The 12,304-nt window shown below is 34.0% G+C and overlaps 1 protein-coding gene and 1 non-coding gene across 11 annotated transcripts in view; both read right to left on the bottom strand.

The window, feature by feature from the left end:
* Window positions 1-12,304, bottom strand: part of MAGI2 (membrane associated guanylate kinase, WW and PDZ domain containing 2) — a 1,470,566-nt gene that overhangs the window by 1,367,859 nt on the left and 90,403 nt on the right. The window lies entirely within an intron of this gene.
* On the bottom strand, window positions 3,059-3,162 carry LOC129485528 (U6 spliceosomal RNA). The gene has a single exon (XR_008658675.1). It is a non-coding gene; the product is annotated as a U6 spliceosomal RNA (small nuclear RNA).

Below are 12,304 nucleotides of genomic sequence, written 5' to 3'. Positions count from 1 at the left end.
TCATGGACTCTAATTATGAATATAGAGCTTCTGCCTTGTCTGGTTTATGTAACTATCATTCTTCCCTAATTCTACATATAATCCATTTTAATTTTGATTTCTTGTCTTACCTCATTTATATCTTCTATCTCTTTGCTGTGTTTTCTTCAGTGTCTATTCTCATGAGTCTCCTCTGTGTAATTCTTTTATATTTCTGTGATTTTAGTTTGTCTTGTTTGTGGTTTTAGTTTGTTTCTTCCACTTCACTGAATTCTGCCAATTGAAATTCTATTTCCTCCCACTGTCTTCAGTTCTTGCACTTATGATTCATGGTCTTCCTTCATAGTAGTAAAAGCCTTATTACAATTTTCAATGCATAGTAAAACCTTAGGTGACAGCTTTCATATCTGGACTGCAGCAACGTTTTTCTTATAAATGCTCATCTATTGACAAATTTGTTGCTTTCTTTCACATTTTTTTCAAACAGGATTTTGGCATTAATTGTCTGCCAGTTTTTAAAAATTGTTTGTCTATGAAAGAGTTGTTTTTTCCTAGACAAGCTTTTGTGCACAAATTTCCTAGGTAAGTATGCATATGGCTGGGGAAGGCAGAATGGTGTGTGTATGTGTGAACGTGTGTATATGAATGTCCAGAAGTGCCTTTGGGCTTCATAACTCAATAAATCTAGTCTTTTATCTTAAACTCTGATACAAACTCACATCCCTAGGATGGCCATTTACCTGAGGTTTCAGGAAAGGAACCAGCACCAGTCCTGGATCCTGGAAAAGCTCTTAGCCATTTTGTTGAATATGAGAACTCTGGCACAGGGTCATCCTTGGAAGTTAGAACCTACTGTATGAAGCAAACACCTACTATAAAAATTATATAATTTTTATATAAACTATAGCCAGTGAACTTGACCATTTGTCTGCATCTGAATACACAGGACTCTAGTGGAAAGATCCTTAAGTCTGGAGTTACATAGAAGGTAAATTTGAGCACATAGCACTTATGTTGTAAGTATTGGGTCAAGAAATGCCTGAAATACATATAGGGTCAGAGAAAATTACTTTAATTTTTGTATCGGGCAGTAATACTCGGTGGAAATAAATGTTTTGGCATTAAATGGACCTGGATTTGATTCAAGTTCTAAGCATAAGATCATGAACAAATTAGTAAAATTACTGGTTGGCAGCATATCTGATTCATAAGTGAAGTTTAATAAATGTCGGTTTCCTTCATTCTCCACATTGACATTCGTAGAAATAATGAGTTGTGTTTATTAAAAAAAAAAAAAAAACAGTTCCCTTAAGCCAGAGGTGATAGTTCTTGGACTGAGTATCTGTTGGACAAGATGATAGAAGAATACAAGTGAAGAACAACTTGGTTAATCTCTGCACTCAGAATCTGGTGCAAAGAGGGCTTTACCAACAAAAATAAAAAGAGGTCATATTTTCCTGTCATTTGAAATGCCTTTGCCTTAGAAAGGTGATAATCAACACTCCTGTTTAAGGAAGCAGTGTGCAGTTATCTGCAGTGGCCAATAGAGCCTAGTTCATGAAGACCAGGATGGGGATCCTATAACAAACTGTGATGAAACCTGGTCTTGGTCTTTCAACCACTTGAAAATCCCACAAGTTGAAGTTCTAACAGGTTGAACTGATGTGCACTTCCAATGTCTGTCTTAACTTCTTCCCCAGTATTTTGGTAAGCTGCTGGGTACCAATTTTGCTGCAGAAAGGAGAACTGGGTAACTTCTTATACCCACCTTCATGCTATCTTGGCCCTGGGACTAGAGTTCTGTTCCTCAGCTCCAGATCCACTTGTTTTCACTGTCTCGTCAGTGAACTAACTTTTCTTGAACTTGTCCATTACCTTTCTGGTTTACTTGTATTGTAACAGAGGCTGATTCTCAATGAGAACTCCACAAGAAGGCATACCTACCTACTAGGTTCCTCCCTCTCTTGGTCTCACATACTAAACTCACTTTAAAATTATACATTTAAGAGTGTTGTAAGGCAATTTGATGGAAACAGTAATGAGCCAGAAATTTCAGTTCTTCCCGTTAAACCCTGACAAAATTGGATCATCAGAAAGCAAAGGGCCTAGGCCTTGTTATTCGTTCTCTGCAAGAAGAAGTCAGTCCCCTGTGTTAAAATAGAGTATTATGCTCTCAGTATTGTTAGAGCCTCAGTAAAAGAAATGTCCCTTGAACAAAGTGCATCTTTTTCAAAACTGTAGTTGAAGACCTGGTCTGTTCTGTGTCCCAATATCCCTTACAGAAGAACTAACAAAGTGGGTTTTATCTTTAAGTCAATGTCAAGATAGTTTTTCTCTGTAAAATTATTTAGATGCTTTTTTACTATGCAATTAAAAGGATATAGCCAAGAAACTCTTCTTAATCTGATACTCCAGAAAATTTAGAATCACATACAGTGCTTATGTACTTGTAATTTAGTCAATTCAGATAGCAAGTACCACATATTATTTTGCTTCTCTTAGGTTACGTATTTATTTTACTTTTTCTTCATGTTCAAAACACTAGTCTCTTCACTAATTATCACGAGGAAGCACTTTTATTTATTTATTTATTTTTGAGACAGAGTTTTGCTTTTGTTGCCCAAGGTGGAGTGCAATGGCGCAATCTCAGCTCACTACAACCTCTGCCTCCTGGGTTCAAGTGATTCTCCTGCCTCAGCCTCCCAAGTAGCTGGGATTACAGGCACGTGCCACCATGCCTGGCTATTTTTTTGTATTGTTTTTAGTAGAAAGGGGGTTTCACCATGTTAACCAGTCTGGTCTCGAACTCCTGACCTCAGGTGATCCACCCGTCTCGGCCTCCCAAAGTGCTGGGATTACAGGCCATCATGCCCGGCCTGAGGAAGGACATTTTTACATTTACAGCTTTACTGAGGCATAATTGAAATACAAAAAGTTGCATATATTTATCGCTCACAATTTTATGAATTTGAATATATGCAAATACTCATAATAACATCACCACAGTCTAAGTAATAAACATATTCAGCACCTCCAAATGTTTCCTTGTGTCACTTTGTAATTTGGGGGGGTAAAATATGGTAATATGGAATGCTTTACAAATTTGTGTGTCATCCTTTCACAAGGGCCATACTAATCTGGGTATTATTATAATTTTAGTGTATGTGCTACTGAAGTGAGCACCATGAGGAACCACTTTGCATATCCGAATATGAAAGGACATGAATACAGCTATCTATGTATTTCACAGACACTTTTAGATTTGACACTTTGCATCTAAGACTCCATATGAAGGAGGAAGAAGATATTTATATTTATTTTTATTATTGATTTTCACCAGCCTGATGTATTTTCCTTAAAAAAAAAAAGGCATTGGCTCCAAATTGGCTAATTATTATTTTTTAATTTTGAAAGTAATATATATTCTGTTAAAAAATATTAAATTGAAAAATTCCACTACCCCTAATTTCCCTGATTCTGCTCCCTGTAGCTAATCACTGCTAGGAGTAGTTTCTTATGTAACATTACAGGAATTGCCTTCAAATTACTTTTTAGTTTTCATTTTCAATAGATCACTTCAAAACTATTTACAATGTAGCTAGAGAATGGATTATAAAACCAAACAAATAATTGAGGGTCACTAAACTGGCAGTCAGCACTAACAAAAAAGCAACAACACTTAATCAATTACAGCCATCCATGTATCTGTATACAAACTTGTCATGCCCGATTAACTTTACATAGAGATTACATTTTTAAAAATATAATGTATAGACTTTTAAACTGTGGAATTTTAGATCTGAGAGTAACCTTAGAACTAAATTAGTGTTACTTCCTAATTTTATAGGTAAGGTAAGTAAGTGAGGACTGGATAAACTAGTTCAATGAGATGAATCCAAATCCCTTGACCCCCAACTATATATGAGATAATGTCAAACTCTGTGAACTAGAGATGTAACAACTAACTATGGATGCTCAATAATTTAAATGACATAAAAACACAGCTACAAAACACTTCACTGGTTAAAAAAAAAAGTACAATGAATCAATACTAATTATATCAATAACATCTGAGGACCAGTATTACACTATGAATAACAGAATTAGTTACTCCCAAGATGTTTACAGGCTAGCTAGGAAGGTAAAACATAAACATGTTTTAGAAATCTAGCAATGCAAAGAGAAATGAGTACAAAATAACTTACAAGATTGCTATAGAAATGGGCAATTGCTATAGGAATGAATGCTATAGGGATGAGAGGCAGGAATAACTTGTGAATAGTGATGGTGTCATGGAGGAGGTGGCATTTCAGTCAGGTTTATAGGCCACATAAAAGAAATAGGATTTCTTATGCCAATAAAAATAGATATAAACAAAGGTGCAAAAATAAGAAAGTTTCTGGTGTGTTCAGAAGACAGTGAGTACCTGAATTCAGATGGAACTTCGGATTTGTACATGCGACAGTTGACAGTATTAAATGGCAGGGATGCTTTGGTGGATGGAAGACTAAATGGCATACTTAGGAACTTGCATTTTACCTTGCAGGTAACAAGAAGCCACTGAAAGTTATTAGGGAATAGGGTAATATAAATGTGGCATTTACCTGGGTGACTCAGGTAAAGCATACATTAGAGAATTGGGGTTAGGGTAAGAGTTGATATTAGGGGAGTCAGTTAAGAGGTGATCCCCAATAGTAGTGCTTGGGTACTTGTGGAAACCAATCCCTCTTCTGATGAAGACTGCCCTGTCTTTAATTTCTCTGGGTAACTATGAGAGACAAATGATCTCAAATGAGTAGATGATCTGCAGGTTGACTCCAAGAATGTCCATATCCATCTATTTATACATACTGTTATGGGTTGAATTGTGTTCTCCTAAATGCATATGTTGAAGTCCCAACTCCTAGTACTTCAGAATGTCACCCTGTTGGGAAACAGGATCACTGCAGACGTAATTAGTTAAGATGAAATCATACTGAGTAGGGTATGCCCCAATCCAATATAACTCATCATGTCCTTATGAAAAGGAGAAATGTTGACACAGACACATACATGAGGAGAACACCATGTGAAGATGATGGAAGGGATCGAGTTGATGCTCCCATAAAACCAAGGAGCACCACAGATTGACAGCAAACCAGCAGAAGAGGCATGGCATAGATTCTTTCTCACAGGACTCAGAAGGAACCAACCCTGCTGACAGTTTGATCTTGAAATTCTATTCTCTAGAACGGTGAGAAAATAAATTTCTGTTGTTTAAGCCACTCAATTGTGATACTTTGCTACAACAGTCCGAGCATACTAATGCATGCATGAACACTAGAATCTAAGAATCCAGGAAGACACCAAGTCTTAAGTTTGGATTTTGATGTTCTCTTGAGTGTAAAAAATGCTATTAACTACATTTGCTAAGTTTCAGAATTGAGAAATTCTCGTAATACTTGTTTCTTGGATGTGTTCTAAAAAAATCTAAGAATTATGAAGAAGAAAAATTGGCAATTTAAAATAAACTTTGTTAAAAATAAACTTTGAGGCTAAATCACTTCTTGGTTCTGAGGATTCTGTGTGATAGTAACAGCTTTTTGAAATATGTAGTCATAACCAGCATCTTAAGTGTATGCCTGAGTTCAAGATTTTCATTCATTTTGCATTCCCTATTTCCTAGCCAAGAAAATCACCCCTTATCCATTATTTCCACTGTTGCACAGAAAACTGCCAAATGTGAAGAGGCGTATTAAATGTAAAAAGATTACCAAATGATCTGGCAATAACTTCCATTGTTAAGAATGCTCATAGGTAAACCATTTCTACATTTTTCTCTTCTTAAAATTACATTTTACTAGTCAGATTAAAGGAAGAATAGACCTTTAAGTTAGATGGGATGAACAAAAGAATCCATAATTTTTGAGGGAAAAGTAATACCCAACACTTAGGTTTTTTTGTAAGGTTGCCATTTTGGCCCAATTAGTAAAAAGAAACCATCATTATTGTTTTCATTTTCTTATGAGTCCTTCCTTCAGCTCACTTCCTACTTAATTAAGAAATCGCTTATTAACACACAGTTTCATTTCTTCCCAACTATCCTTGCAAATACTCACATAATTTCCTATGAACATTTCACCACTCATAAAAATCAATCCAGTTTTGAGGTTTTGTTTTCAGGGTATAAAATTTATGATGAAAGTACTTTACCATGAATTTTTCCCTTCTTGTTTTCAACATGTGGTGGGATAAATTTCCCTAAACAGCTTTTGATTCTGATTTATCTTGCTCATCAGACTGTTACAGCATCAATCCTTTTCTAGGCACTATTTTATCTTGCTCATCAGACTGTTACAGCATCAATCCTTTTCTAGGCACTAAGACTCTCTGCAATTGTACTGCCCTCTGTACTGAGTCTTTCTTCAGTTCTCTGATCCACCAATTCTCTCAACAAAGTCTGTGCTTCTGGTAGTATATTTATCTTATGGTTTGCTGAACCCTCTATACTCCTGAGTTATTGCTCTTCCTCCAGTTTATTACTGCTGGAATACTTTCCATTCCTATGGCCAGGATCCCATGTTCAACCCTTCCTCACACCTTATCTGGTTTTCTTAGGCAGAAATGATCTCTCCTTTTGCATTCTTAGAGCTGTTGTTCACACAATTACACAATGGTTTGTAGGGATGTGTCCTATACAATTGATTACTGCTCATTGAATTCACACCTGTGATAACAGCTCTAATACACTATTATAGTAGATCTTATGTGAGCATAGAGACTCCAGCTGTCTTGAACACCCTGAGTCACTGTTTTTCAGATTCCCTGGAAATGTTGTCATTTCTTTATGCGTGGCCATGATCCCATCAATTCTTGACTCCAACAATCCCCACCCTTTTTATGTTAATTTGAGAGTATTCATCTTTAGCTTTTTAATTTTGCCCTAACATGGCTTAAACAATGTTTTATTTTACAAGGAGCCTGCTCCATAAATATCTGTTGGTTGAAATAATGAATAACTGAATGTCTTTCTGTCATGTCAACGTCTTGTAGAAAAATAGCACACTAAAATCATAACCAAAAAGATATGTCAAATCTATATTTAATTCTTTATAATTTTATCAAATTATGTGAATACATGATCAATACTAAATGACTTCATTTCCCCTCAATTCTGCCTTAATTACTCAAGCCTCTCTGTTCTTCCATAATCCCATGATTCTTTCTGTGTTATCTTTTCTTCTTTGCCTCTGCCACACTGTGGATCATCCCTATCTTAAGCAGTTTTTTTTTGTCTGCACAGCTTCATTGACATTGAGTGATCAGTTTTGCTTAGATTTTTAACTAGGCCTATGTTACACACGAATTATCTCACAGAGCTCTGGTCTTCTTCTCTTGTCACTTTCATCTTATACCTCTTCCTTGAGCTCCGTTTCTGCACTTCCAATGTACCAGACTTCCCATGTGGAAGAGCTGTTCTCCCCTTAATTTTAACATATATCATACTGAGAAGATTCCTTACAGATATACTCTGTCTCTTTGGTAGACTTCGGCTGAAAAGTCCAAGAAACAAGAATAATAAAAGCATGGATAAAACTTAAGTACAGTTATTATTTGGAAATATTTCATGTATAGCTTTGTGTGTATGGCCATAAACCTTAAACTATCCCAGGATTATATCACAGAAAAATCTTCAGTAAAATTATTAGTGCTGTATTATTTAAAGATTCAATACCAGTTAGTATCATGTATACATTATCTTCTGATGACAACAAATTATCCTTAGAAATTATCAGAGGAAACTTGCACCATAAAATCTGATTATAAAGCAAACTAGTTGGTAAATCCTTTACTCTAAAAATGTAAGTCAAGAATATTAAGATATTGCATTTGATAAATAAGCATGTAAGATCCAATCTTATTATTGAAATAAATAAGCATTTTTACAATCTGTGAACAGTGCCTACTTAAGAGATAATGAATTTTCCAGAAATGTTTTATTTGCCCCAAAGCAAAATGCTGTCATTTAAGCAATCTTATTTCAGCTCTGTTTTAATGTGCTGCAGATCTTCTAGTTTAATTACACAAATAAAGAAAATTACAATGGTATTTTTGAGTGAAAATTAACCATACCTCTGATACTATTTAATGTAATCAGAGTATGGTAGTAAGGGGAGACCATTTAATGTGTATATAAGCTCTGACATTGTCTTCATTCTACTTATTAAATTTTTTGATGCTAGTACATAATTATAGTTTGGATTTGTAAGTTAGCAACATGGTAGGACAAAAAATATAACTAGTCATTATAATGACCTTGATGGTCAGATCTGCCTTATCAATTTCAGTGTCCCCAGTAACTAGTTGCCTTGCATGTAAGTGCTCAGTAACTTGTGTGTTGAATATTAATTTGAAAGAAAGTCTAGAAACTATTTTTATCTAAGTTTCTACAAATCAAAAAGACGAGTTTTCTGCTTTTTTTTTTTTCTGGCCATCAGAGAAAAACAACTTCTCAGGTAAAGTGAAGCATTCATCATTTACAGCCACTTTTGATTTTTCTATTTATGTAGTTCATCAACATTTTTCCAGAAGCAAAATATTTCTAATCTGTTGTGAAAATAGGGTTTTATCATTTTTGAAGGTTTAACAACATAAAATATATGTGCATTAATCACTGTGCTCTCTTCTCTTTTAGAAAAAAATATGCAATGCAGAGGAAGCCAACCCATTTAAGACAACAGGAGAGAACAGCAACTCTGCTCCACATCATTACTTTTGACAAATATTCAGGAAGTCTTAAAGTATTTAGCTCAAAAAAGGCATCTCTATTACGTAAGTAAAACTATTTGTACCATTATTTTTCATTCACTTTCTATGTAGTATATTATTTGTACATAAAAGAGGCTATCTTTAAGGTTTTATGGATTTATAAAATGTAACAGTGTGTTCATAATTTGTTGATTCATTCCTTTTATCAATATCCATAAAAATTTATAATTAGGTGATATTATTTCTCGGTAGGAATAGGCAGATTGTAGAAAAGGCTTAGGGATTTGTAAAATGATACAAATAAATTCTAAATACAGCATTAGCATTCATTATCTTGCAAGTGTTGTTTTTGCTTACAAGTGTAACATTAGATTGGATATTAGGAAATCTGGTTGCTATTTCTATCTTGCTTTGTAACCCTGGACAAGTATTCTACTTCTTAGGATCTCAGCCTCTTACTTAGAAAAAGAAGGGATTAAATAAGATGACCTTCAAAGGTTCTTTTAGTTAATAATAATAATAATAATAATAGCTATCACTTACTATGTGCCAAGTTCTGATTATTTATTCCCCACAACACTCTTTGTGGTGCTGTTATTATTATTTTACCTAAAGGAAAATTGAGTCTAGAGAGGTTGAGTAATTTGGTCAAGGTCCCATGGCTTAAAAGTGGCAGTGCTAGAAGGCGAACCCAGAAGCATGGAATAATCTGCTTCCATGCTTATAATCTGTGCTCCTAACTGCCACATCCTACTGACCCTTTTCATGAAGAATATTATATGTTTCTGCTTATGGTATTAATAGGAAGTTTTATTTTTTCCCATTGGTGCTCAGGGAAATTTAGAATTAACTTTAGAGCCAATTATTTTGACTTTATAATCCTAATTCTATCACTTACCCTCTCTGTGACCTTGGGCTAGGTGTTTACATTAAGATTCTCTTTCCTCATCTGTGAAATAAGAATACTCACCACCCTCACAGGGCTGTTATTTGAGTTAAAACTAAAGATGCTCTATTAAGTAAATGTTATTATAGAACAGTCCTACATACCTAAAGAGTATCTTCAGATTTGAAAATGAAACCATTAGTTTGATTCTAAAACCAGGAAAAGTTGTATAAAGCAAAGAAATAATATACTTCAATTTTTTTAAAGTAGACCGAACTGTTGGAATGTATGCTTAATGTTAAAGAATGATTTTACATTTTCATGTAATGTCTAGCAGGCATTCAGCCAATTTCGTTTTCTTTCCTAATGTTTAAGTACAGAGGCTGATGCTGAGGCCGGAACTTGAAATTAAGACCACATAGTAGGCATTTTTAGGATTCCCATTCCTAGTAACTCAGATGACACTTAAAATCAGACCACTGCTGAACTGTGAGGAGTCATGAAATAAACTTAAAAAGAGAAAAGCCTGTGTGTTCCTCTAGGGTGTACCCAGTGGTCCAAAGCCTCAGAGGCCGGATTTTCTGGAAATTTGTTAATTTCAATCTTTAACCTCAGGGACATGCAAATGGTCAAGATTGTCTGGTAATGATACAACAGTTTTTAGAATCTCAGTTTTTGGTCTGCAACTTCATGCCCTCTGCTCTTTTAAAATGAATCTTTAAACAAGCACAGAATTTATTTTAGTCTTTCAAGGACATTTTGGGAACATATAATTTAACATGTTCCATATTATAAACTAAAAAATTGCTGTGACAAAAGTGATAATAAGGACCTTGCCTAATTTTCTTATTATTACAGTTAATCAACATCAGTCCCTCTCCCACCTTATAGTTCTAATTATAGATGTTAAAAAAAATAAGGGAATGAACACTTGCATACATCTTCCTTTGAATTTTTGTGTGATGAAGGCTTAAACAAATATTTAAGAAGATGGGCTGAATGGAAAATAAATTGACAGTAGAATTAAGCTTGAGGAAGATTCAAGGATATGGATTAAACAGTCATTCTTCTTATTAAAATTTTGAATTTAGATAAGAATCACATCTCTTTGTTTTTCTACTAAGTTCTAAATACTTTGATCTGTTAAATATTTTGCTGTGTAAGTACCTCAAAAGCATCTGGAAATGAGGGAAATCTATGTCCCTTTGTTTAATTGATTGTATGAAGCAAATGGACAAACAAAATTTAAACAGTGCATTGAGAAAAGTTATAGAATATTAATTTATTTCATTTAATAAAAACAGCTCTATTAAGTAAATGTTATTATAGAACAGTCCTACATACCTAAAGAGTATCTTCAGATTTGAAAATGAAACCGTTAGTTTGATTCTAAAACCAGGAAAAGTTGTATAAAGCAAAGAAATAATATACTTCAATTTTTTTAAAGTAGACCGAACTGTTGGAATGTATGCTTAACGTTAAAGAATGATTTTACATTTTCATATATGTCTGACATTTGAAAATATTGTAGGGTTAAAGAATTTACACTAAATTAAGTAGGATTTATAGTGAATCAAATCACCATAGGACATTCTGTTTTGTCTTGTTATGCATCTGGTAAAATGCACTTGAAGTTAAAATTCGCTGTTCACAAACTTTAATGACTTATAGTTAAGTAAAACAAGACACTACAGAACTGTACCAACACAGTGATTTCAGCCTTGCTATTAACGAGCATGTTGAGACTTCTTCAATGAAAATAATACTAGAAGCAAAACTGCATAATTTGCTTCATATTTTATGCATGCAGGAGAAAAGTATAAATAAAGAGAGCAGGCTATTCTAAGTATAATTCCATAACTACTACAGATGAATTATTATAGTATGTCAGATGTATCAATCTAGGTTGAAGTAGATTTTTTTTAATTAAAATGATTAAAACATCAAATTTAGCTCTGGTATTGTAAAAATGTACAAAATTATTACAATTCATGGAATATTTCCAAACTTTAAAAGCACTTCAATGTGAAAGATGAACACTTTCTAAAAAACATGGATCAGTCTGTGCTGTGCATAATTCACATAAGCCAAAGCATTTATCAATTGACATGTACCTTAAATCTTTCTTCCATTGCTTCAATATTTTAAAGTGCCAAGCATTGTGGTGAGTGATTAAAAATGTCCACTATTTCACTGTTTCAGTGATTCAAACTTGTATGGTCATAGGGCACAGACCTACAGGTAGATCAAAATCATTAATTCATTTATTTAAATCAAAATCACGATAATTAGCTACACTGTGTTTTTATTGAAATGCGGTCCCTTTTTAGGAATGTTGTATACTTTTACCGCAGCACTAGAGGGTACAGATAACACCATATAGAAATTAATAATGAGAAGAATCCACCTATTGGTAAAGAATAAATGAAGCATCATTATCTTTTGAGCAAAAAAAGAAAAAACACATTAAGCAACACTTCATGATTATAGGACTACTAAAAATAAACCTTCGGATTTTCATAAACTCCTCACAAAGCTCAGAACATCAATTATGTGAAGTTAGACATGGATGACTCGGAGAATGCACAAACAGCTTTGTCTCATTTGGGAAAATATTAACCAAAAGGAAATTTTGGAAATGGTGGTCAACCAAGCAGAGACCACTTTGAAAACATTCTCTCTATTGGTAGA

Source organism: Symphalangus syndactylus, chromosome 6 (genome assembly GCF_028878055.3).
Source record: "Symphalangus syndactylus isolate Jambi chromosome 6, NHGRI_mSymSyn1-v2.1_pri, whole genome shotgun sequence".
Taxonomy (NCBI): Eukaryota; Metazoa; Chordata; class Mammalia; order Primates; family Hylobatidae; genus Symphalangus; species Symphalangus syndactylus.
The sequence above is the reverse complement of the archived record's forward strand: the minus strand, read 5'-3'. Positions and strand labels throughout refer to the sequence as shown.